The 25,848-nt window shown below is 44.2% G+C and overlaps 1 protein-coding gene and 1 long non-coding RNA gene across 25 annotated transcripts in view; both read right to left on the bottom strand.

Annotated features, from left to right (window-relative positions):
- TCF7L2 (transcription factor 7 like 2) overlaps window positions 1-25,848 on the bottom strand; it is a 179,553-nt gene that overhangs the window by 57,844 nt on the left and 95,861 nt on the right. The gene's annotated exons all lie outside the window — the stretch shown is intronic.
- On the bottom strand, window positions 16,331-17,952 carry LOC115607967. The gene is made up of 2 exons (XR_003991409.1): window positions 16,817-17,952; window positions 16,331-16,431 (listed from the first exon to the last, which is right to left on the bottom strand). It is a non-coding gene; the product is annotated as an uncharacterized LOC115607967 (long non-coding RNA).

Here is a 25,848-nt window from a genome sequence, read left to right as displayed (position 1 = left end):
AGCCCTCCAACAGACTGATGGGGTGGAGAGCAGCAAACAGTAATGTTTTAAAGAGTCCAAGTTAGATGTACCGGATGATCTACACTGCAACCCAGCACTTGCCCAACAGCTCTACTTTTGGTTAAAGCACATTTTTTGGTTTGCAAATAGGGGAAGTGGGAATTCTTTGGGTGAAACCTGGCCCCAACAAAGGATGAGAAGCTTTGCAACCTGTTTTCCCTGAGGGCAGCATTTTGTCCATTTCCTTTAAGACAACAACAAGCAAACGACTCCTCTTTGCATTTCACAGAAGTAGGTATTCAAATACTGGAGGCTATCAAAAAGAGAAGAGCTTCACTTTCTCCTCCTTAACTAACAGCCTTAATTTAAAAAGAATTAGAACCCCTGAAAAAAGAATTAATCACAAAATTGTAGCATTTAAGGGGAACAGCTCGTGCTACACACAGCAGAGTTGCCCCCAGCCCAAGATTTGCTGCTCATGGATGTCAACAATTCCTGATGTTGCTCTAATTAGCTTTTGGGCTTCACCTTCTGCTTCTTTGGTATGAGTAAAAGAGAAATTTTTTTATTTATATATTTTATTTTTTTTAGGGACAGGGATTTAAGATGAAGCTGTTGATTTCAATCAGTCTTAGGCCTTTACCCTGTAATATGGTCCTCAACGCAAAGTCTTGTGTCTATTTACGTAACAGACCCCTATGCCACGGGGCCACGGGGCCCCGCACAAGTCTCAAATATCCACAAAGAAAATACCCACGAACAACTCTTCCTACAGCTGATCTGGTAGAAATCCTTCCACCTGTAAAGACACGCTTTTGTGCACTGCCTCACTCCGAGATGGGCTGTGTGAAACCACAAAAATGCAGCTCCGACGGCACAAGCTCCATCTGCGCTATGGAGACTATTAAGGCTAATCCAGCATTCCTAGACTGTGGTGCGAGACGTTCCCAGTATAGACCTGCTCCAGCAGCGCTCTGCCAGTGAGCTAAGTACTCTAACATCATAATTCATCTCATATTTCCCCAGGCAGCCGTGCTAGGTCAGCCGATCCCGGCTGCTCGCCCCTGCACCCTGCCCTCGCCTGCGTCTTGGCCGCGCAACTGGTGGCCAACATGCACAGCGAACCAGACGGTGGGACTGACCCCGGCCAGAGCCATCGGTCTGTCTGCTTCGAGGATGGGTTATTTTTAACCCAGAGCCCTTCCCTGATTTGGTCTCGCAATCATAGCAGTACAGATGAGAGCGTGGTTTAACATCCGCCTGAGTGGGTCCAACCATGGGCTGCAGGTCTCTGCGGTTTCCACCACAGCTCATCTGATCAAATGGTGAAGCAGTTTGGGAGACTAAATCCATACACTAAAAAAAACAAAGAAGAAAATAGGACCCCTCCTCTGCCAAGTTATCTGCCACTACAGCTTTCTCAGTTAGCTGACAGGAGTCAGAAACACCAGCACTGGGGCAAGGAGAACCGCGGAAGAGCCACGGTGAGGCCATTCCCTTCAGTCTGATGCTGTGTCAATCAGAGTGCAAAACCATATCCCAAAGACAGTGTGCATGGTGGAGCGACTGCTGAAGCTGGCACGGGCACTGAAAGAAAAGCTTGTCAAACTATACCCTTGGAGCACACACAATTTAAACTGGTGAAAGCAAGCTTCTGCCAGCATGGCTTCACAACGCTCTGCCCTCCAGTGAGCAAAATCAACCATATCATCAAAAGCGCAGTTTTACTGGCATAATTGCATCTATGGAATCACAGGGGATTTTGCCTGAACACCTACAGCAGTGTAGAAAATAAATACATAAAAACCACACTTCATCGTATCCTTGACCAATGCAGCTGTGCTGGCAAAACCCTTTATAGCAGAACTGACCTGTATTACTATCACACCTCATATCAGAAAAAATATTTTCCTCCACTACCTCTGCTGCTTAGCTTAAGCTCTGCAGTTCATGCAATAGAAACCAACTTATTTTCACTTCTGCTTACACTCAATCCCCATTTTCAGGTTTACAGACCTGATGGATTTCAAATACTTAGGGCAGGGAGTTTAAAACCAACTGCCTTCCTCTTGAATGGGCTTTGTAGACACAATTTTTCACTAAAAGAGGGAATCCTGGCTATGAGAAACTTATTATCACTATTGCTAGTAACAGGAACTCTCTTTACCAAGCATGCAGTCAGGTTTCCATAACCGTTCTATAGTTGCTGGCTAGCAAAGGTGTAATTGCTGCCATACACAAGCACCCTAGGCCTCACAATTAGCATCCCTGTCTTCCAGTCAATGTTGATTGGCAGAACCCTGTTAGGATGATAGAAATAGACATAAAAGTATCTCTTCAGATGTTATTGGGAAAATCACTCTGAGAGAGACAAGTCACAGCTGGTGGGCTGCAAGGCGACGAATGAGCAGAGGTAACTGTGTGGGGATGGTGCCCACCACAAGAACAAGCACAAGAGACAACAACCACTTGCTGGACTATCGACAAATGTTTTGTCACCTGGAATGACATGTTCACCATGTGAACGGGACTGTGCCATACCCTCACACTTAAGTTCAAATGAATCGCTCCTGCAAGTTTCAAGCTTCTTCATTTACTTTATAGCTGCTGCTAAGAGATGGAGCGTGTTCGCACAGGATGCACCTTAGCCCGTGGTTGCTGAACTTCCCCACACCCTTCACTCTGGAAAACAAGGGCATCAGTGTGCCTATGATGACATCAGAGCAGCCCCAGCATCCACACACTCCTGAACTGCTGCCCCAACCCTGGCTGCCCACTTGAGGAGCATGGAGAAGCCTCTTCCCACTCCACACCTAGCAAATCCAGAGTTAAGGGCAAGACCGCTTGATGTGTGGCCTTTTTCTTTCTTTTCTTCTTGTTTTGTTTTGTTGTGGGGTTGGTTGGGTTTATTTCTTGCCTTTTTTGTTTGTTTGTTTTGGTCTGGTTTGGGTTTTTTATCACTTTTCTACTGGAGGGGAGCCTGAATTCAGAGTGGTGGGTACCTCTACAAAGCATAGCTTCCACTTACCAGTAAAGGGGGGAAAAAGACAAGGATTCTGCTAGGTTTCTTGAAAGCATCTGTGTTTTAACCAACCAGCTCAAACAATATTAATGAATTATACACCCTGTAGAGCACAGAATAGCAGCTCTAACTCATGACCAGCAATTCACACTGGGTTGATTTAAGAGGTTGTCACTTCTACCCCTCTGCGGAGGGCCAATACCCCCACTGAGACAGCAGAAGACGACATGTGCCCATATATCAGCCACCACAGTCCACGGTCTGACACGCTGACAGTGGTTTAAGGTCACGCACTGGAGTTAGCGCCCATCCTGTTCCACAGCTTCTCCCACTCTGATAGTGGGCCAGGGCAGACAGCTGCAGTGCCAGCTCGTGGGTCAGGGCCCTGAAACTCATGGCTTGTACTCCCTGCGGTGTCTGCAAATTACAAGACCATCTATCCTTCCTGGCTGGAAACTGCCAACAGTTTTTTTTTTTTCTAAGTTAGCTCAGTAGCTTTTTAACCACATTGCTTAAGCGCTCCCCACAAAACCGTCCTACAAATCTGCAGCAAGAGCAACTACATCAACTACAGTCAGCAGACTGCAGCTCACATCTTCAACTGGCAAATCCTCAGGGTCTTGTTATTTGTCCGAGTTGAACAATAAACTGTGGTGGCTTAGAAATACTGGAATAACATCTTATGACCCCGAATGGCCATTTTCAAGACTAATTTGCCACCTCTGCATCCCAGACACAAGGCCATTTGTTGGAATGAGGGACCAGGGCAGTGCTCAGTTAGTCCCATGTGAGCTGAGGTGAAATCTGCCCAGCATGTTGGACAAGGCCACTGTAGAGCAGTAGGACAGGCTTCAGGGCTCCAGCCACACTGACTGCCCCGCATGCCTCTCTCCTGGTTTCCCCTCGGTCCACGGCTGCTCCAATACAAACCAGACATGATTTCCACCCACAGCGTCATTGTATCTGCTCCATGCACAACTAACAGAGCAGCTCCCAAGGACTGAAATACCACTGTTTTAACCAAGAAAATGAGCTCCGCCAGCTCTTTGCCCCCTCCGTACCTCCTCCCTCATGTGACATTGTTTGCTCGCCGCTATGAATGAGGATAAGCCACGTGAACAGTTTACCACCTTCCTATGGCCCTGTTTGGATGAACATTTTCCCAACACAAGGAGCTAATCCAGAAGCTGATACACCACCCCAAGCTGGAGGTTAAGGATGGCCACAGTCATCCCTTTTGCCCAGACAGTGAGCTCCCCAGGGGCAGCACTCATGGAGAGCATCCCTCCAGCCCAGGCTCTGCCAAGGGCTGTTTCTCTCCCTGCTTTGCATCTCTTACAGCCACAGAGGCAAAGCCAGGATGCAGTTCTGTCTTCTGCTCTCTTGGCACCTTCATGTTAGCTGGGCACTACCAGTAGGGGAGTTTTCATTCAAGGCACCATCCCAGCAGCCCCAGCAGCCCAGGAGAGCTGCATGTACAACATCCTTACTCATCCCAGATGGATGTGTGTGGGAGAACTGACAAAGCTGAAGCAGAAAAATAGGAAGTCTGGAAAAAAAAGGGTATTCCAGACTGCCACAGCTTGCTTTCAAGAGTGTAAATACGTGTTAAAGCATCACTGGATTTGCTAAGAATGCTGCAAAAAAGACCTCAAGGATCCTGGTCTAAAAAATTACAATGGTAGAGACAGAGTTGTGCTCTCAGCACGCTCATCAGAAGCTGGTAACAAAATCAGGAGGATTTCATCCAATTTCAGCATCTATCCATCCCAGCTGCCTGCAGGACAGCATTAGTTTCTACACTATGGTGGTGTTTTGCCATACCTAAAAGCTATCAAGAGTGATGGCTGGATGAGCCTGCTGCCACCACAGCCACGGCATCCTTTTGCTACACAGATGCGCACCAGAATGTGGCAGCATGGTCCAGCACGGATGACTCTCTCCTCACTGGCTTCTCCTTCCACTTGTGCCCATAGCTTCTGGCACAGGGGGAGAAGGTTGTCACGAGTGTAATGTTGCCTTCTGGTTTTGGATCTAGTTCATAGGAGTCTCACAGGACCTTGCAGCTCCCAGCAAAGGGGCACTCTTCCAGTCACGGGCTCATAAGCAAACTTACCCACCAGAAAATTAAATAAATAAAACTTTAAGAAGTCAATACCTGAATACCCCAGCCCAACAAAGACAAAACCAGATCATTAAGCAAGGCCCTTCCACAGATGAAACTGCGGATAGAACTGGTGAGGAAATTCTCTTTTCTACTCACCTACTGATCTGCACGGCAACAAGCAACCTCCGTAACTATTAGATACCCACATTGCTGAAGTTAATCCAGCAGGTAGTCCCACTATTCAGAGAAAAGCTACCATTAAGCAAGAAGATGACTATTCCCACATATAATTTTTACCAGCCTGAAAGGTGTCAAGTGCAAATACCTTTCAAACATGGAGATTAGACCTACTTAAACTAATGAGCCATAAGCCAATGGCTGGCTAAGTGGACACTAACTCAAGAACTCAATTAAAATTAAGTAAATAAAAAGAATTATGCATAGCAAAACACATTCCAGTAGCTCTACAGAATAGAGAGCTGAGACCTACAAGAGCTGTGTTTCCATGCCCTAACTCTGCCACTACTTTGGCTCTGAGACATGATTCTACTTTAATGCTTCTTTTCTCCAGACTTACTCAGGATGCTCAGTGACAAAAATGTTACATGAATGGGAGGAAAGAAAAGCTTCTGCCTAACAAAATTTTGCACCAGTACTGCACTCAAATCCAAGTTTCATTCCCAAACCTAACATGGACTTAAATGCAAGGCCTACCAATGCCAACTGGCACTGGTCACTGTCCAACACTGCACAACGTTTCCACTGAAGCCGAGCCTATTCTAGCATTGGAGTAGAAACAGGAGTTACTGTGAGAGGACTGCTCTGTGGACACAGTCCCACTGATCCCCCAAACTAATGCTGGAAGATACATCCAGGATTCATCTCTCCATCATCAAATAAAATGAAACAATTTCTAATTATTAAATAGTAACTGCTTCAATGACATTTCTTAATTTGTGAGAAGTAAATATGTAGACAAACTTATGACCTTATGACAAAGTTAAAATTCACTCTGAGGAAGTGCTTTGGGTTGAGGAATGACTTTTCAGAAATGAAATCTGCCGTATTATAATAATGGTACATAAGCCTCAAAACCAAATTAATACATTTTCGGGTAACTGCTGTGGTCATGTGCATAGCCACTAATATGCTGCTCAGCTGAGCTGAAGTAGTGATTATCTGTAAGAGAAGCAGTAAACCCTTGTATCAGCAAGCGTGCATACAGAGCAGATGCAAAACCAACTGCAGTCTGTTTTTCCCCTTTTCCAAAAACAATGCATGATCTGCACATTTGTGTACCTACTTGCACGTATGTACTAGAGGACAAGCACATGCTCGTACTCACCCTTCACTTTGTAAAGCGCTGTGTATTGTATATAGAATCATAGAATAGTTTGGGTTGGAAGGGACCTTCAAAGGTAATCTAGTCCAAACCCCTCTGCAATGAGCAGGGACATCTTCAACTAGATCAGGTTGCTCAGAACCACATCCAGCCTGGCCTTAAATGTCTCCAGGGATGGTGCATCTAGCACCTCTCTGGGCAACCTGTGCCAGTATTTTACCACCCTTGTTGTAAAGAATTTTTTCGTCACATCCAGCCTGAATCACCCCTCTTTAAGTTTAAAACCATCACCCACACCCTACCACAACAGGCCCTGCTAAAAAGTCTCTTCCCATCTTTCTTATAAGCCCCTTTTAAGAACTGAAAGGCCACAATAAGTTCTCCCTGGAGTCTTCTCTCCTCCAGGCTGAACAAGTCCAACTCTCTCAGCTGTTCCTCCCAGGAGAGGTGCTCCATCCCTCTGATCATTTTTGTGTCCCTCCTCTTTCCAAAATCTAAGTATTATTATCTGTGTCTGAGGCAAGGTCTGAACTGAACCAGGAAGATAATCAAAAAGGATAGAAGGGAAAGGTGTATGAAGTGTTATCAGGAGGCTGTCAATCTAAACCAAGTATCACCAGCTGAATGGCTTGTGGCTTGCAGGATGAGGCCCTGCAGGAAGCAGGAGAAAAGAGGAAGATGTGCTACTTTTAAGCAACTTAATTTGTTGTCAATATCAAGTTACTGGTGAGACGTATTTTCAGATGCGGGACGTCATCAACACCCCAACTCCATGTTTCCTAAAGCACATCTACCTGGAGGCTTCAGACTGCTGCACAGGGCTGACTGTCCTCCTTGGAGATCCTGGAGCAGATTCACAGTAGGTTTAAAATTAGTCACCGCTCCGTGTGGCCAACGATAGTTTATTTTTGGCAACAGTGAGATATCTCGCAAGCATTATTTATTTCTATTGCCTAGACAGGCAAACTAAGGTACGGAGTGAGGTGGGCTCTGGCCCAAGGTCACAAAGACAGTCGGTGCAGTGTAATTCTGACATGCTTTTTACTTACTGAAGCCACTTTCGATTTAGCGGAGCCCCTGACCTGATGAGTAGCTAGGGGCTCAGGAAGGGGCTGCCTATCTGCTTGGCTTGTGATCTGCTGAGCAGACTCATCTCATGATATTAAATGGGATTCAAGTACAAGCCACCACCATCCTACATTAGCATCCCTTCATGCCTCCTCTCCTGGAAAAGACACAGGGGAAAAAATGGATGTTAATGATGCCCAGGGGGTGCCAATAAGTTTAACTACAGAGAGTCATTTTTGTTAATGGCATTCTGGCTGATGCAGTTTGAGTAAGGAGGATGAGAGAGTCTTTCACTGTGTTTTTCTAAAGCAAATATTTGGTGCTTTCATCTTCCATTGCTTCAACATGCAATCTGTCACCAAAAAAACCCCATTTACGTGGGAGTTCATAGAAAATATATCATGTTTCAGATGGCAATTGAACAAGGAGGGTATCTACTGTACTGCCCAGAAATGTAATTCATGGAAACCGGGTTGCAAGCCACACGACTAGGTATTATCCCATCTGCAGGCATGAGAATGCCACAGTTTAATACTGGTATTTCACTCTTTACTTGCCACCACCGTCTTCCTTCCCATTGTGTCAGCTGGAGTACAGGGTCACAAAAGCATCTCCATCATCACCTGTCCAAGGGTCCTCAGCAACTTCCACCCATTTCATACAACACTGATTCCCCAAGCACACTCCATAGGTCCCCAGGATGCCAGCCCCACGCTGTCACCTACCTGGAGTATCTCACACACGTCAGCAATTCACACCACCAGTAGTCAAACCAGACAAAGAATTCTACAACCAAGCACGCTTCTCCCAGGGCTTTGTTTTTCCTGGCTAGAAACACCAAGAATATCATGCACACATTTGAGCTGCTCCACCTAGTCATTATCCCGAGAGAAAAGGACAGCCACGCTTCTGGTATGTGGAGCCCCACAATCAGTACAAACACAAGCTCTTTTTGGCTGAGCTGCCTGGAGATTGCTGTGATTTGCAACTGGCCCATCACCTGCCAACTCATTTCTTGACCACCCTGCTTGTGGCTCCCATTCTCCATCTGCTTTTTGGCACAGTGACGGCACAGGCTGGGTTGGGTTCGGGGTTTTTTTTCACCTTTTCTTCCCCTCCCCTCTCTTTTGCTTTGTGCTTGGCCAAACTCCTGTCTTCCTCTCTGCCCATTAACACGAGGCATCAACAGAAGCAAGCGGAAGGAGGTCACTGAGCACTTGGCTGCTGCACTTGGCCACACGGTCACTGCTGTGCAGAGGGCACATGCAAACATCTCCAGCATGAGCAGGGTAGTGTAATGGTAGCATTAAGGACAGAAGAGGGCTGACGGCGCTTTGGCCATTGCTGATCTAATGTGGCATGGAAAATCACTGGAGTCATTCTCGTAGTGACACACAAACAAAACTGAGGGATTTATTATTTTTCCCTTTGCCTTTACCACCCAGCTAAAAAAAGCCCAAAAAATCCTCCTCCTGCAAGCCCAAGAGTTTTCTTCACAAAATTCACACAGTGTCCTACTTGCAGCTGACTGGTTTCCTTTGTAGTGGATTTAACACTTGACCAAAGCTAGCTCCGAGAGTGGACCTGCAACAGACTGTTACACAGCATTTGGCGGTTGTACGATTAAGAATAACCTGTAGGGGTCTTCCACTAGCATTTTCAGGAAATGAAGGATGCTTTCGCACCTCTGCAGCGTAGGGACTGACCATTTCTATTACTGCAAGTACAAGGTTAAGTGACACACCCAAAGTCAAAAAGGGCAACTACCTCCTTGATTTGCAGTCTGCTGTTTTAATACTCAAGACGATCCTTTCCAACTTGAAACATTTCCATTTCCAGATGGAAAACTGCTTCCCTCTTCCAACACAAAAATCAGAAGCAACACAAAATCAGCTGCTGTTTTCTTTACTCTCTGCCTCCGCTCTTCCTCTTTCCTTGGCTTATACACTGGGATCAATTACCTGCCTTCTTGCTCAGCTGAAGTGGCAGGTCTCCAGTCATTACAAAGAGAGGAATTAGATTACAGAGGAATTTACCTGCTGGAAACTGACATTACCTTCCAGAACTGAAAGCATAAGTGTTGTACCACTCAAGCATGTCCAGCCCATGCCATTGACACAGTGCTGCTTGGCCACTCTGCTCTGGGATGCGCTTCCATCTCCTGCCACCATCACCTAATTCCCCCCTCCTCCTTAACCCAAGCCAAACCACAAGACTTAAAAAGCTCTGAAGCCCATTTAGTTTTCATGAAACAGCTATGGGAAGGGGATTAGTTTTCTCTCATCAGGGATATTTCTACCTGCTTAGAAGAAAATATGAAAAGAGTGAAAGAGCGCAAGCAGCAGACCAAGAAGCCACACGTGACATGCAGCAGCAGGTCCATAGTGGGGTCCACCCCACCACTCCTCCAGGAGGGACAGCAAGGAGGACATCACCCTTGCACTGTGTTAGAGTGGGGAAGAAGAAAGAGCCATGTCTTTAACTCCTCTTCCTCCTTCAATATCCAGGCCTCCCATTCCTTGCTCTAGGCAGCAAGAGGTCCTTATGTAAAGAGTTGGGCGAGAGAGAAAAGTTGTTTTACTGCTATCCTTCCACATCTGGCTGTCTCCAGGGTGGCCCTGGGGACATATCGCTGTCTATGCACCATGTGCTGGCCAGGGACACCCGCACCAACACCCCACCTAGGGGCTGGACCGGGCTCCAGGCTCATACTGCACCATCTGGTCTGGCTGTACTGCTGCTTGCTGTCATTGCTGCTGCTTTTCTCATCTTTTTCTAAGCTGGAAATACATCTCCAAAAAGAATCAGAGGGGTCACCCCAGCTACTTCCACAAACGGCGCCGTGTTCGCTGGGATGAAGGGAAGAGCGATGTCCGCTCTCCTTCTCCCAGTGAGCAAAGGCCAGCAACCAATTTACCTCTGTCTTCAAGCCATGTTTATCCTTCCCTGGCCACGACTTCCCAGAAGCTTTTTCTTGCCTGCTGTGAAAAGCAGGTTTCTCACCTGTCACTTCAGCTTGTTGTAAGTACAAGCCTGATCTGAAAACCACTGGCAGTGATGACATGCTCAAACGAACGTCTACTGATTGAAGGCCCTAGTGATCACCCTTGACCCCAATCCTGTAGATCATGTTAAATCCAACATTATCTCCCTGCCAACTTTGTTTTCCTAAGAGGTGAAAGACTGATGCCAGAGCCTGGACCCGAGGGGTTGAGTGAAGAGCCTGTCAGGCAGAAGGTGGCTGAAGATTGGGAAGCAGGATGAAGAGGCTGAAATGTCACTGACAACCTTCCTCATCCCTCCCTCTTGTTCCCCTTTAGAAGAGTTTTTCTATGGGTTAAAATTGAAAGATAGTAAAAGAATAAATCGGAATTTGGAGTTTGCGAAGGGGGAAAATGAATCTGGAGTGAACGAAATACTCCTGGTTGTCTTTCACTGGAAAACTGAAATTAATACTGGGATCAATAAAGCCTTCTGGTTTAGTAAATATGAGCATGCAGCCCTTTTCGTAAATGCATCTCACCGCTTCGAGACAAGACACAGCTCTTATACTCACTTCAAAGAGCCTGATATGACACATCTCCTCTCCTTGGGCTATATACTGCTACCCACCACAGCTGGGGTGGACCTTTCTCCAAGGCAGGCACCATGAGCCCCATCTTCACTGAGCTATTCTTACAGAAGCCATGAGATGTGCTCTCCCAATCTTATTTGATTACTCCATGAAGATGGATTAAAAGCAAGCCCCAAAAGACTGTTTCCATGTGGAAACAACTTTGCCTCTACTCTTCCAAAATGAAGTTTTAAATAGGCCTTGGGTAGAAACAACAGCATGCCTCAACGTATGAGAGACCTGTATTCAACAGACACAAGCATGGAATAAAGGAGGAAGAAAAAGACCTTAGCTGCTTTTTAACTCAACAGAAATGCAGAGCCTTACCAGGTTATTTGCCTGCAAAGTTTCACAATTACAAAAGGTCCTCTTGAAGCATGTAAACCACAATCCAACACGGAAAAACAAGCTGTTGATGTTCTATGTAAAAGTGAGGTCATAGTTATATTATTGGACCTGAGAAATGGAAAAGTCATTGTATGACTAAAGGATTAGGACTGGGCCCAGTAAGTGCTGAACTTTGTATCCTGGCTTATAAAGAACCATCTCCACCAGGAAAGCCACACAGCTGAAGAGGTGGATTATAGTCTTAACCTGTTCAGCAACAAAACTAGTAATAGCAACGTGACAGGAAAGAATCGCCATCACAGAAAAATTCATGTTCCAGAAATGATGGGTTGTATTTAAAAACTATTTCATTATTTTAAAGAATCACATGTTTTAGCAGGTTTATGAGATTTTATTATATAAATTTAAGAGACTTGGGTTGGATCTGTTAACTCCATGTACGTCATGTCTTCTATAAAATGGCTGGCATGTCAGCAATGCACTCTGGTTTAGCTATGTCTAGTGAGATTTCACACACAACACTTATTAAAGGAAAACAAAACACAACATGCCACCCCCAGCAGTTTATAGAACACGCAATGGAAAATCCAGGAGCGGTATCATTCCATAAACACATTTAATACTCATCCCCATTATATAAATATACACGTATAGACGCGCGCACACACACAATGAGGAGGATAATTAGGCGATAAATTGTGGAAACATGATAAATTGCGTTTATCTGGCACCTTTGATTGCTTCATCTGTTCTCTCCTCACTAATCCATCTCTGCGGAGACTGGTTTGGAAGATCAAAAATCCCTGAGAAGTTTAGAAAACAGCCATATTTTCTTTTTTTATTAGCCTTGAAAGATTTGCTTGCTTACCATTATAATTTTGCACATTTCTTTCATGCAAGAGTAATCTTGAACCAACATGCAGAATGAGGACGATTCACTGCTGGCTTAGACTGGAAAAAAACCTGTGTAATATGGGTAGGAACTTTATACCCTCTAATATAGGAAATCTTCCTTCTTCTAGTCATACATTGCATATAGATCATTGTGTCAGAGAGATTTTATTCGATCTTTAACCCGGTAAATGAAGACAGTGCTGAAAATATCACTACATTTTAGTGGGCTCAAATATGAGCTGAAGGACAAGAATGTTCAGGATATGTCCAAAAGGGGGTGTTCATCAAACTTCTCTCCTCTGAACTTATCCCGAAGAGATAGGTTTGTTATCAGAAATAACCTGGTCCCAGGCAATTAAAGGTGTACTGCTTTGCCTCCTGTCTCAGGACACACCCCATTATTGTCATTATTAAACCAGGTTTAATGACCTAAACACAATTACTTAGGGTGACTTGCCTTTAAATCTATACCGATAACTAAACAAAAGGAAGTGAATGTTCCATTTTCTACTGTATTTACTCACTTGGCAGTATTTGCACAACTGATTTACCAACCTTAATGCTATGTGCAGAGACGTATTTACCATCTGATTGGGAAGGAGCAGGGAAATGTGAAAGCTGGGAGGGAGCAGAAGGGGCACACCCTCTTCACGCTGCCTGGCAGGAGCGGACCCATTCGGACAGGCTGGAATTCCTGCCAGACCATCAGTCTATTTTTATAAATAGCCAAGTTTGTTTATCAGCCACAGTCATGAAGTCACTACCTCCTGAAAGCTTTTGAGAAGCCAGTGTGAAATGAGCTTCATCCTCGCTCCTGTTAGAACAGTCTCACTTCTCATGAACAGCTACAGGTTCTTTAGGTCCAAGCCTTAGAGAAATGACTGTATCCACCATCTCAGTGGGTTCACTCCTTGCTCAAGACAGGAGTCCGTCTGAGCATGTCAGCTCTGAGCCAGCAATCCCCTCCCTAAGTGAAAGCTAGCTCTTTTAAAAGCACAACCATGAGCTGGGGGCATTGGGCCAGATGACCTCCTTCTTCCAAAGGAAATTATTCTGTGACGCACAGAATGACCTCCACTGTCACACATCACACAAGAACACTTCCCACCCAAATCCTATGTGTAATGCTCTTCCACTGATTTGATTAATCTGGTCACAGTGACACAAACAGAATGGAGGAAGAGGAAGGCACATGATAATCTTCATTCAGCACTGGAGGTTGAATTGATAACAGTGGGAATGCCCATGATCACCTTCTAATATTATCAATTAAAACAGAGAGCCACTCCAGAAATTACTGGGGGGTCTTACATGTTGTCCCACCATTCTCTGTATTCTCACAGAAGAATCTCTTCTTCAGATTCCTCATATAGGAACACCTTTCACTAACAGCAAGTTTTCCAAACAAACTCTTAGGTAGGCAAATAACCTAGTCTGGTCCCTGAATCCTCCAGAGATTTCTGGACCGTATGAACTCTGCAGCACTGAAATCAAAGTCAGAATATTAAAAAAAGGTACAATGTTGAAAAGTAGGTCTGTGGCCTGACTGGATTTAAGCCATGTTTTATCATCATCAGCCCATCAAAATGACAAGACTTTCCCTACTACTTTAATACTGTAAGAATGACTACATTTTGGGAATGAGTCGAATCTCAATTAGGAATTAAAGCAAATAATAACTGAATTAATTCTGAATATTAATAGGATTGAACAAGCAAAAAAGTAAGTCTCAAAAATCTGAAGCAGGATCTCAAGCAACATCTCCGAGCAATGAGAAGTTAGGGCATTTCATCACCAGCTCATGGGCTGATGAAGCAGAAAGCAGACAGATACTCCAGTACATTAAGGATGTTGCCTGAACTCCTTATTGTCAAAACCCACAAAGAATGCCTTTGCTGGGTAGGAGAGGACATTCTGGGTTAGCAGCTTCACTTCACGTCCACGCCCAAACTTAAATTTTGGAGAAATGCTTGCACACACCTAAAGCAGGAAACATCCATTCATTGCTCCTCCTTAGGAATACATGTGAACTCCAAAGGGCAAGAGGTAAGGGCTAAACAAAAGCAAATCATTCACAACAAAAGAAAGCATTAATAAATTCAGCTCATAAGCGTCTTCAAGCTTCATTAGAAAACAGAGAGTTAAGGTCAACAAAATACAGGAAGATATTAAGTCAAGATAAATAAACCAGTGGCCCCCTTTTTTCCTCCAAGCTTGGAAGAAAGGGGCATAGAGCCAAACAGCATGTGTTCTTCAACAAAAGCTTCAGTTACCTCTTCTCAGGGGGTCAGCAGTACTGTGGCTTAATATAATAGTTAGTTAGAAGCATAAACAAATTAGGACTGTTAGTTTGAAGGGGGACATGACCGTTGCCTTAATACTGACCATCACAAGGTCAACAATTACATGTTCAAACAGCTAGCAGGATTACAGAATCACAGAATAGCTGAGGTTGGAGGGACCTCTGGTCTAGTCCAACTGCCCTGCTCAGAGCAGGGTCAGCTACAGCAGATTGCTCAGGGATGTGTCCCATCAGGTTTTGATATCTCCAAGGATGGAGATGCCACAATCTCTCTGGGCAACCTATTCCAGTGTTTGATCACACCTACAGTAAAAAAACCATGCTGCTCCTTATGCTGAAATAGAATTTCCTGTATTCCAGTCTGTGTCCATTGCCTCCTGCTCTGTCACCAGGCACCACCAAGAAGAACCTGGCTCCTTCATTTTTACTTCTCCCATCAGGTAATCATATGCCTCAATAAGATCCCTCTGGGCCCTTTCTTCTCCAAGCAAAACAGTCTCAGCTCTCTCAACCTTCGCGTGAAAGATGCTCCTGCCCCTTAATCACTTTCATGGGCCTTTGCTGGATACTCATTAAGTTCATGCCTCTCTTGTACTGGGGAGCCCAGCACTGGACCCAGCACTCCAGATGTCACCAGGGTTTAGCAGAGGAGAAGGATCACCTCCCTCAATCTGCTGGCAGTACTCTGACTAACACAGTGCAAGATATCACTGGCTTTTTTCATAAGAGCAGCAGCCTGTGCTGGTATATGAGGTTATTTCTCCCCGGAGGCAGAACTTCACATTTCCTTTTCTTCAACTTCATGACATCCCTGTTGGCCTATTTCTCCAGCCTACCGAGGTCCCTGTGAATAGCAGTACACCTACCTGGTGTACTGCTCCCAGTTTTGTATAATCTCCAAGCCTGCTGAAGATGCACTGTGTCTCATTATCTAGGTCACTGATGAAGATGTTAAAGACTACTGGGCCCAGCACTGATCCCTGGGGTTCATCACAAGTGACTAGCCTCTAAGCTGGACCTTGTGCCACTGATCACAGCCCTTTCAACCCAGCAGTTCAGCTAGTTTCTCTCCACATCACTTTACACTTACTTAGCCCATGCTTCATCAGTTTGCCTACAAAGATATTACGGGAAACAGTGCCAAAAGCCATACCAAGGTTAAGAGAAAGAACATTTACTGCTCTCCCCTTATCCACTATACCAGTTAGCTCAGCACAGAAGGCCGACAGGTTGGTTAAGTGTGATTTACCCTTCATAAATGTATGCTGACTACTCCCAGTCACATTCTTGTCCTTGTTTAGAAATGGTTTCTAATATTAGTTGCTCCATTGCCTTTCCACGAATTGAGGTGAGGCTGAACCTGTAGCATGCCAGGTTCCTCCTTTCCCTTCTTGAAGACAAGAATGTTAGCTTTCTTACAGTCGTCAGGAACCTCCCCGATTGCCACAGCCTTTCAAAGATTACCAAGAGTCACCTCACAATGACAAGCACTCATGGATGGATCCCATCAGGTGCCATGTTCTCTAACCTGATCCTCCACCCAGGTATCTTACTTGCTCTTTTCCCACTTGTCTCAGGGGTCTAGGATTCCTAACGGCAAATCTTGCCATCAAAGACAAAGGCAAAGGTGGCACTGAATACTTAAGCCTCTTCCATATCCTTTGTCACCATGTCTCCTGCCCCTTTCAGCAGCAGGCCCACATTTTCCCTAGTTTTCCTTCCACTCATGATGTACCTTCAGCCTGGAGAAGAGAAGGCTGCGTGGTGACCTCATAGCAGCCTTCCAGTATCTGAAGGGGGTCTACAAGGATGCTGGGGAGGGACTCTTCCTTAGGGACTGTAGTGGTAGGACAAGGGGTAATGGGTTCAAACTTAAACAGAGGAAGTTTAGATTAGATATAAGGAAGAAGTTCTTTACAGTGAGGGTGGTGAAGCACTGGAATGGGTTGCCCAGGGAGGTTGTGGATGCTCCATCCCTGGCGGTGTTCAAGGCCAGGTTGGACAGAGCCTTGAGCCACATGGTTTAGGGCAAGGTGTCCCTGCCCATGGCAGGGGGGTTGGAACTAGATGATCTTAAGGTCCTTTCCAACCCTTACGATTCTATGATTCTATGATTCTACCTGTAGAAGCCTTTATTGTCACCCTTCACATCACTCATCACATTCGACTTTAGATTGGTTTTCTTTTTGCTAATTCCATCCCTGCATGCTTGGACACTGACTCTTTATACTCCTCCTAGGTCATGTATCCCTGTTTTCCCTGCTTGTGTTCTTCCTTTTTATGTTTGAGTTTAGTCAGCAGCTCCTTGTTCATCTGTGCAGACCTCCTGACACCGTTGCTTGACTTCTTGCTTGTCAGGATGCATGAGTCTGGAGCTTGAAGGAGATTTTTGAAAATGAACCAGCTCTTCCCAGACATCTCTTCTCTTTGGTACTGTATCCCATAGGATTCTTCCAGACAGATCCCATTACAAGCCAAAGCCTGCTCTCCTGAAGGACAGGGTTGTGATCCTGCTTTTAGCCCTCCTCCCTTCTTGCAGGATCCTGAACGCCACCATCTCATGGTCACTGTAGCCACAGCTGCCCTGATCTTCACATCCCAAACCAGTCCTTCCTTGTTTGTAAGTATGAAGTCCAGCAGAGTCCCCTTGTCACCTTCTCAATCACCTGTGTCAGAAAGGTGTTACAGATGCACTCCAGAAACACCCTGGACTGCTTGTCTCCTGCTGTGTTTTCTCTCCAGCAGACACACTGGGGTGGCTGAAGTCCCCCATGAGGACCTGGAAATGTAAGCCTTCTTCCAGTTGTCTGAGGACCCACACTATAATATCATCCATGTTGGTCTGCCTGCTCATCCTGACCCAAAAGCTCTTGACTGGCTCAGGACATCTTCCCAGGTGGGGTATTACAGTGTATCCGAATGATGCAAAAGCAGCAGAAAAGGTGGTTTTGGTAAATATGGTTATAATTACAACTGTAACTGCAGTAAATATATTGCCTCCTTCTTTTCCAACCCAGAATACTGACAGCTGAGAAGACTGTACAAGCAAACCATGATGTCCTTCCTAACAGATAGGTATGCAGTGGAGTCCAGGACCCTCTTTTCTGAACACTTTGAGTTTATCTTCAGAAATAAGTTACTCCGAGCTTACAGACACTGACCATGCAAGAGAAACTGCATATGAAGTTATCGCTTAGTTATGGCACCCTGATACCAGGCAATCCCTTTCAACTGACCTATACATCTCCAAGGAAGACAAAGCATGGGCACCGACATGGGATCTTCTGGGATGGGAAGGGCTACATGTGCTCACATATGGCCACTGTCACAGGAACTGTGGGCAAATACATCTGCCATGCTAAATGCAGGAAGGCTTTACAAGGCTAAGGAAGAGGAGGAGGAGGGTCCTCTAACCTGACTCCCCACTGCAGCGTGGGCAAGTTACAGGTCTGAGATGAAAACAGCATGTACACTTTAAGTCTTAAAGACAGCACTGCCAAGCTAGCCTGCGCTATTTTTCTGGGTGTTGCCCTAACATCTTGATCAGCCACAGAAATGTCTCAGCTGGAGTTTAGTCACGCTTCTGACCCAGACTAGCTGGCACCACTGGGTTAAACAAAGGGCAGCCCTGCCTTGCCTCCTTCCTGCACCCAAATTAATCGATTCATCCTTGCAAATATCAAAAGGATGTGAGCACCTGAATGGAGAGGGGTTACGCACGTATCTTAAGTTTTAAGGGAAGAGGAGATCACAGTGCCAGATTTAAGTAAAAATTTAAAAGTATCAAGAAAATATCCTTAATCTGCAATAGTTTTCAAAAGGAATTCTTGGGACGCCATGACCTCTATTTCTTCAGAAATGTAAAAATAGATTTGAAAATACAGATAAAAATACAGCACAGCAAGGAATCCTGTTTTGTCAGAATAATGAAAAGGAAAACGGAGAGCGTGTTTAACTTCTTATGATTGCTGCTCTAATTATGGCGATAGTAACCTGGAAAAGGAACAACACTAGTTCTTCCCCAGCAGCTCGGAGCGTGGTGTCAGGACTATTTTTACCAATTAACAGATCTCCAACTTGTCACTGAGAAAATACATTGAGCAACAAGTCTGGCTGCCTCAACTCACCACATGATCGGCCTTAAGAGAAAAAACCTTTTGTTTGTGATAGAATAAAATTAGTGCGAAAATATGAAACAGCATTTCACAGAATCCACTTGCACATTATGCTCCATCCCTGACAGTGTTCAAGGCCAGGCTGGACAGAGCCTTGGGCGACATGGTCTAGTGTGAGGCATCCCTGCCCATGGCAGGGGGTTGGAACCAGATGATCTTAAGGTCCTTTCCAACCCAAACCATTCTATGATTCTATGCTGTATATTCTTCAAGTATATGTGAAATACAGAATACAATGCTCATACAGAGAACCTGCAATGATTACTAATTGGGTACAAAGTGTACATACCAGTTCTTTTCTAAAAGCAACAACATTCATGCTTGAATGACTTGTCATCCAGGTAGCATACTGGTGTTCACACTGGTACTTGAAAAACTTATGCAGCTGCACCGACTTCTGTCTTTCCTGAGATAAAAGCATGTCCTGAATATTCTTTATTCTTCAGGGCTACTAATTTGAACAGACCTGTCACTCTAAGTAGAGGGAGTTGTGGAATATTGACATTCTATTGAATTATTTAAGATAAATTAACAATGTCTCACATCCTAGGAGATTGCTATTTGCAGAAAAAGCCTGACACACTTGTGCTTACCTAGTAGCCAGAATGTGGAGAAGTTACAATTTATAAACTATTTTTTATTCCGCATGGAAATAAGCAGGAGACACCCCAGCTGACTGCATGTGACTTGGCTCGGCGCTGCAAGCAGAACTGAGAGGTCTGACTATTTCATTCTGCTTTGCTACAGATGGCAAGGACAGGAGTTCTTATGTTATCGTCTTGCTAATTTATGGCAAAACCAGTCCCTTCCCAGTCAACACAGACAAAATGTTGATGACTACGCTCGAAGCTATGGGATGCTCATTCCCTGTCAGCAGAAGTCATGTTTAGACTTATAAGAGGGTTAGAAGGCATTAGCTCTCCCACTCTGGAAATCTCAAGGAGGGAGCCTGAACACTGCTGCTGTTTCAGGCCTCTACTCTGATCGTCAGCAAGAGCTGAGATGCCATAAACTCCAGGCACCTTTACAGTCACACAACGCTCCTGTCTGTGTCTGTGCACAGACATGGATCTTTCTAAGGCTGGTGAGTCTGGAGCAGAAGCTCGCAAATGAAGAGGCAGCATTAATTTTTAATGGGTGCTGTTGCATAGGAGTTCAAGCTTAGATATTCATAATGTTCACGGACAAAAAAATAACACAGCTGGGTGAATCACCACCATAATTCCCTTGGCGAATTATGGGCTTGAGCTGATGTACACAGAAATGCTGTCCAGGATTCAATACCAACTTGCTCTGGGTGGGTATGCCGCCTTCCAAATCCTCTCCAGACTGTGGAACATTAGCATGGAAGGGCATACCTATACATATATATATGTATACGTATACATATGCAGGTGTATAGAATGTATGCACAGTATTTATTTTTATATAATATATGGGTGGAGAGAAACTTCTGAAACATCTCCCTTCCCTGGACACTGACAAACACCTTTTCTGCAAAATACAAAGCAGATGTTCAGAAGAGAAGAACAGTAGTTGAAGGATGTCCCCACAGAGCAGAAGACAGTAACACTGCCTGCTTGCATATCATCAGGTGGGTGCCATCAAGACCTGAAGGACCAGTGAAGTGCCTGCACTTTGCTGCTCACACTGAGAAGTAACCCTGGCAGTGGTGGTTCCCTATGGCAAAAAAGAGAGGAGCAGCAGCACACATGGATGGCGACACCGGGAACAGGGCCGGGCACAGGCCCCGTACTCCAGGAAGGAAGCCCATCCCTCCCATCCACCCAAAGACCTTTGAACGTGGAGAGGAGCAGTTCAGCACCTGACAGGCCACCAAGGGCACAGTACCCCATTTGCAAACATAATGCTGAGTCACTAACTATGCCCAAGAGACTGACAACAGGAGATTAGCGTGAATTTATGGCTGAGGTCCCTCATTTTTCTTCATCATGGTAATGACTCATTTCCTACCCACAGGGGCGAAGGGCTGGCTATAAAACCTCCCATTGTTTCTCTCACTTACCTGCTAAGGGGATTAAAATGGACTTTTATTTATGCTCCCAGTTTCTACAGAAAATCATGTAGGAGGAGTTTGGGGAAAGATTTCAAAGGCAGGAATGTGTGTATGTGCGGATGTGGAAAGAGGCTCTGAAAGGAGAAAGAGAAAAATCCCAAATGGGCTTAATCTTCAATTTAGCATTAGTTGGGTTATCTTTTATATACAAATAGATATACACCTATCATCTTGCAGACATAACTACAAGCATATATGGAGCCAAGTAAAGCATGTGTGCCCACACTAACATGTACCTGTTGAGGCTGATGTGAGCCCTCTGCTACTTTATCCGTACCCCCCGTGTTGGCACATTCTCTCTGTTTGTGAGTATCTCACAAGCTTTAAACAGCTTCTTTCCCAGCCCCAATATACCATTAATTTTATTTTTCCTCTTAGTAAAAAAATAAACACACACACCCTGCCCCCCAAATATATTCATGTATGTTTTGAGGCTCAGTTTTGGCCAAAAGAAAACCCAGTCATCAGCTAGGAAGAGGTTTCAAAATCCACTATCTCCAAGCTCAGTAGCAGTAGAAAAACAAAGCATTTTATCATGGATTAAATAACCGAAAGAGCCTAAGATATCAAATCTTACTCATCCACCATGTCTGCAAGCAACAAGTATTTTAAATTTTAAATACTGCATGTTTCCAAAATGCTGTTTATCTTATAAACAATCTACAGTAGGATCAATACAGTTGGAGTCACACTAAGAAAGAAGCTAACCTTACTGAAATGAGGGCAGGACCACCTCCCAGCAGCACTGGAGAAATCCTTTCTTTCCTTTTATTTTTGAACACTTTAAAGAGAGCTTTGCTACCACTTGTTCCTCACCATTTAACTTATCAGTCCCCAAATCATACTAATTAAGTGTTTATTATACACAGTAAACCACATAAAGAAACTTCTTGCTCAGGAAAAATGCCAAATGCTACATGGAGCTCTGGCGAAGTCTTCTCCCACCTTCCGTGAATCATTACACTTTTAAAAGAGCGGTATGATCCAGAATAAGAATTGACATAACAACTCTGCCTTTTTCAACACACAGGTTTCCCATTATGCGTACTTAACAACTTGGTTGGAGCATCTTCATACCAAGATGGCCACAATAAGTACTTTGAAGTAACAGCATTAAAATAAAGGGCTTATATACACAATTGAAATGATTGCAGCTCAGGAGCTACCAAGCACCAGCTGAGCTTTTGCACCTCAGCTGATGCTTGGCACTTTATTAACTCTCCGTAATTCATAAATCTAAACTGCAATTAAACACAGTTTGTCTTCAGAAAGCACTGAACTCTTCTACCAATGTTCCCAAGTCGGGCATCCAGCATCACTTGTCACTTTGAAAAACTTAGCCTACACGCTCAGTGTTTAACTCTTGCTTGATATCACCACAGCCACTCAAGCACAGGAAGCAATCCTTCTCTAATTCCCATGTTATTAAACAGAAGTGTTGATTACTGGCTGGTAGAGAGTAGGAAATACTTCTTATTTCACTATCACTGTTGATACAGATGTAGCCCTGAGTAGAATTAGACATAAAATATGCAGAAAGGCACTAAAGTAACAATAGTAATGTGGGGATACTATAAAGGTAAAAATACAACTTAACATAGATACTTTCCTATTTCCCCTCTTTGTCACCCTAGTTGCAGTGTTCAGTGATACCGATGCAAGAATGAGGAAGAATTCAGCTTAAGCTTTCAGATTTCAGGTTGTTTTTTTACAGACCTGACATCACAAGGCAAAAAAAAAATCCCCAAACTGAAAAGTGTAAATTGGGCAAATAGGGATAGAAAAAGGCAACTGAGAACAGTATGTGGAAATGCATCATTTCTATAAATGTCTTCTCAGAAATATACTTTAAACACAACCTATTTCCACACATCTGTTTTGCCACACTAAAGAAAAATCATCTCTCTTGGAGGCCACTGTATTCTCTTGTGGTATGAGAAGAGCATGAGTAGTGAAGAGTCACTAGCGCTAGAGTATTCCTTTTTTTTCTTTCCCCCCTTTTTTTTATTAACGTAAAACGTAATAAACAGTATAACCTTAAATTGCAAGGCCCTCAATCAGGTCCTGCTGATCTCAGTATCTTTAGCTCTCATCCATCTTACCCGCCACCGAAGGTGGTGTACCTTTGATGTGAACTAATTACATTCGAAACATTTTGTCAAACAGCTTAATGCAGATGCCAAATAAGCTCTGTCTGTCTAAACAGGGCTTTAGACAACTTATCACTTTTGGTGTTAACTAAGAGCTAAGTTCCACTTCAAATAGAATATTATGCTGCACAGAAAAAGATCTGCATAGAGAACTTCAGGGGGGAAAAAGGGGTTAAAAAGCCACATTATTGGGTTTTTACTTCAACGCTGCTACACTCCCATTGTCCTGGCTAGAACAGGCATTACTGTATATGGGTGTGTATGAACACATGTGCAACAATAAAATACACAATGCCGAAAGCAACAATTCTTTTATCTGATAAAACTATCTACATGACAAGAGGAAGTGTTTTAGGACAAGGTATTCTGTTTGCTGTCTGCAGCATCATTTCAAGATCTCAAACGAATCTGGTTTATTAAAAATGTATTAAAAAGAATGATTATTGCAAAACAAAAAACAACGAAGGGGGGGAACAATCACCAAATTCTGCACCGAGAGCACTGGAGCCCAGTGTGCTGAAGGGGAGAGAAAACTGTTCTCCTGATAATGTAAGTGAAAAATGTTCTTTCACTTCTGGGCAAAAGCATCTAAATATTCTCCCCGGGTGAAGCAGAGGAAGGCAGGGGAGAAAGACACAGCAAGGGAAGCCTCTGAAAGGGACTGGAGTTCACTCACCATGTTTCTTACGGTATTTCCTATTCCTTCTACAGATAATTGTATTTATTTAAAACAGCTCTGCTGACTTTTCTTACAAAAAAGAAATATCTTACACCACCAAATCAAAAACATATATTCTGGCATTCTTGATGAAATGACAGCCCTCCCCATGACAGCCACCACCATTCTCTCATTAGACCAGTTTGCTAATGTGTGTCCTCACAACTTTCCTTTGATGCACGAGTACAATCCCTTCTTTTTCCACCAGTTTTGCCTCTTAAGCATGTAAGTAGTGACCTGAAACCTTCCACTACACTTCTGCACGAGTTTTCAGCAGGGTCTGGTTCACAGATGATTTCTTCTTTTCAAACAGAAGGGAAAGGTTACAAGTTTCCCCACAGTTTCAAACATACCGAGTTCACTGTCCAGTAGACTTGGATACATCTGCTTTGAAAAGTTCATGTGCCTTTGGAAAAATGTTGTTAAAACTGGCTAGAAAGGATCTGCCTTTGTTTGAAAGCGGGAGCACTGCTCAGTTCCTCTTATCTGGTGAATATGACAGCCTCTTAAAATGCAAACATTATATACCATGACAAAGGGAAAAAACAGGAAAAGCATGTTTTAACAGCCCTGTTCTCTGGTTTGGTTCACATATGCCCAAGCACAAGCCAGACGGCAAGAGCTGGCTCTTCCAACGGCACCACTGGCTGGGCTAGTTTAAATGCTTGTGAAGCTACAGCATCCTCCAGTTAGATTGCTTCCCAGTGTCTGAGACAACTATGCAACTAAATCTAAGTATCTGATAATTAAAAAAGAGGTGATAATCAAGATATACACTTTCAGTTAGAAAAATTAATTGCTGCTTGCTTGCCTGGGAATTGAACTGAATTCTCAAGACACTACCAAGTCCCAGAAAACCTTGCAAACTGCAGAAGGATGGAACGCTCCTCTGCTCACCTCCTGTCTTCTCACTTGGCTTTCCCTTTTTTGCCTATAGCCGGTCTGTTGCAGTTTCCAGCATTTTAAACTATCTGCTATGGACACACAGGAGAGACCCGGCGAGCTCCCTATGGGCTTTTAGGACACCCTTACCTCCATCCTCACCTGGCCGACGCTCTTCACTTGGTTCTTGCTATTGTCTTTCTCCACAAGTCACTAAACCATACCTGGGTCTTGCCTTCACTTCTGCACTACCATGCTGTGTCCACACAGTTCCTCATGCGGTGAACTTCCAACCATCTCTACAGGGAGCCCATAACTCTCAAAGAAACCACTTCTGATACTGCCTGCTCTCTCCAGCAAACTCCCCAACCCAAAGGCACCAATTCCTGCCAAGAGCAATAGATTAAAACCAATTTAAGAATTTAGGAGAACGTTTCTCAGTTTTGCAGAGTCAGTGAGTGCTAGAAAAGCAAGACCACCCCATTATGGTTCCCCTCTCACAGCCTTCTCCATTTCACCTCATTTGAAGACTCTCAGCTTCCAGAAGAAAATGGTATTTATCAACTTTGGTTAGGACTAGGTTTCTAAAGGTCAAATTTAGGATAGAAACAGGGATGTGCCCTGTAAGGAGGACCATATCTCTCCCTCCCCTTACAGTAAATGGCAAGCAATCAACCTGTGGAATTCACTGATGCAGAGGTCAAAGACAAAATCTTGTGGGTGGATAATTTTACAACCATTAACAACACTTACAGTAACGGGGCAACCAAAGGCCACAGTTTTAGGGTGTAATCTATTTGCAAACAGCTCAGGAAAAGACACTCCTCACCGGTGGCACCCTACAGAGACACACGTACAGATGGACAGACACAACTGGGTTCTAATCTGCGAAAACATGTACTTAAGAAGTTATCCATGTCCTTAAACACTTGTGATATCTATTAGCTGTCCGCTGTTATCTGGTACGTCACGTCAGCCATCACCAGGAGAAGGGTACCCATTAGAAAACCAGTGGCCTGAATTACCATTTCACTATGTATTTTTCTGCTACACCAATGTTTTAAAACCAAGCTACAGCAGGGATCAGGAAAAGGCATCCCACAGCAGCATGGCAAATAATGAAAGAAGGGTGCAGGACAGTGATGTTGCT

This window comes from Strigops habroptila, chromosome 5 (assembly GCF_004027225.2).
Source record: "Strigops habroptila isolate Jane chromosome 5, bStrHab1.2.pri, whole genome shotgun sequence".
Taxonomy (NCBI): Eukaryota; Metazoa; Chordata; class Aves; order Psittaciformes; family Psittacidae; genus Strigops; species Strigops habroptila.
This window is presented reverse-complemented; position numbering and strand designations above follow the sequence as displayed.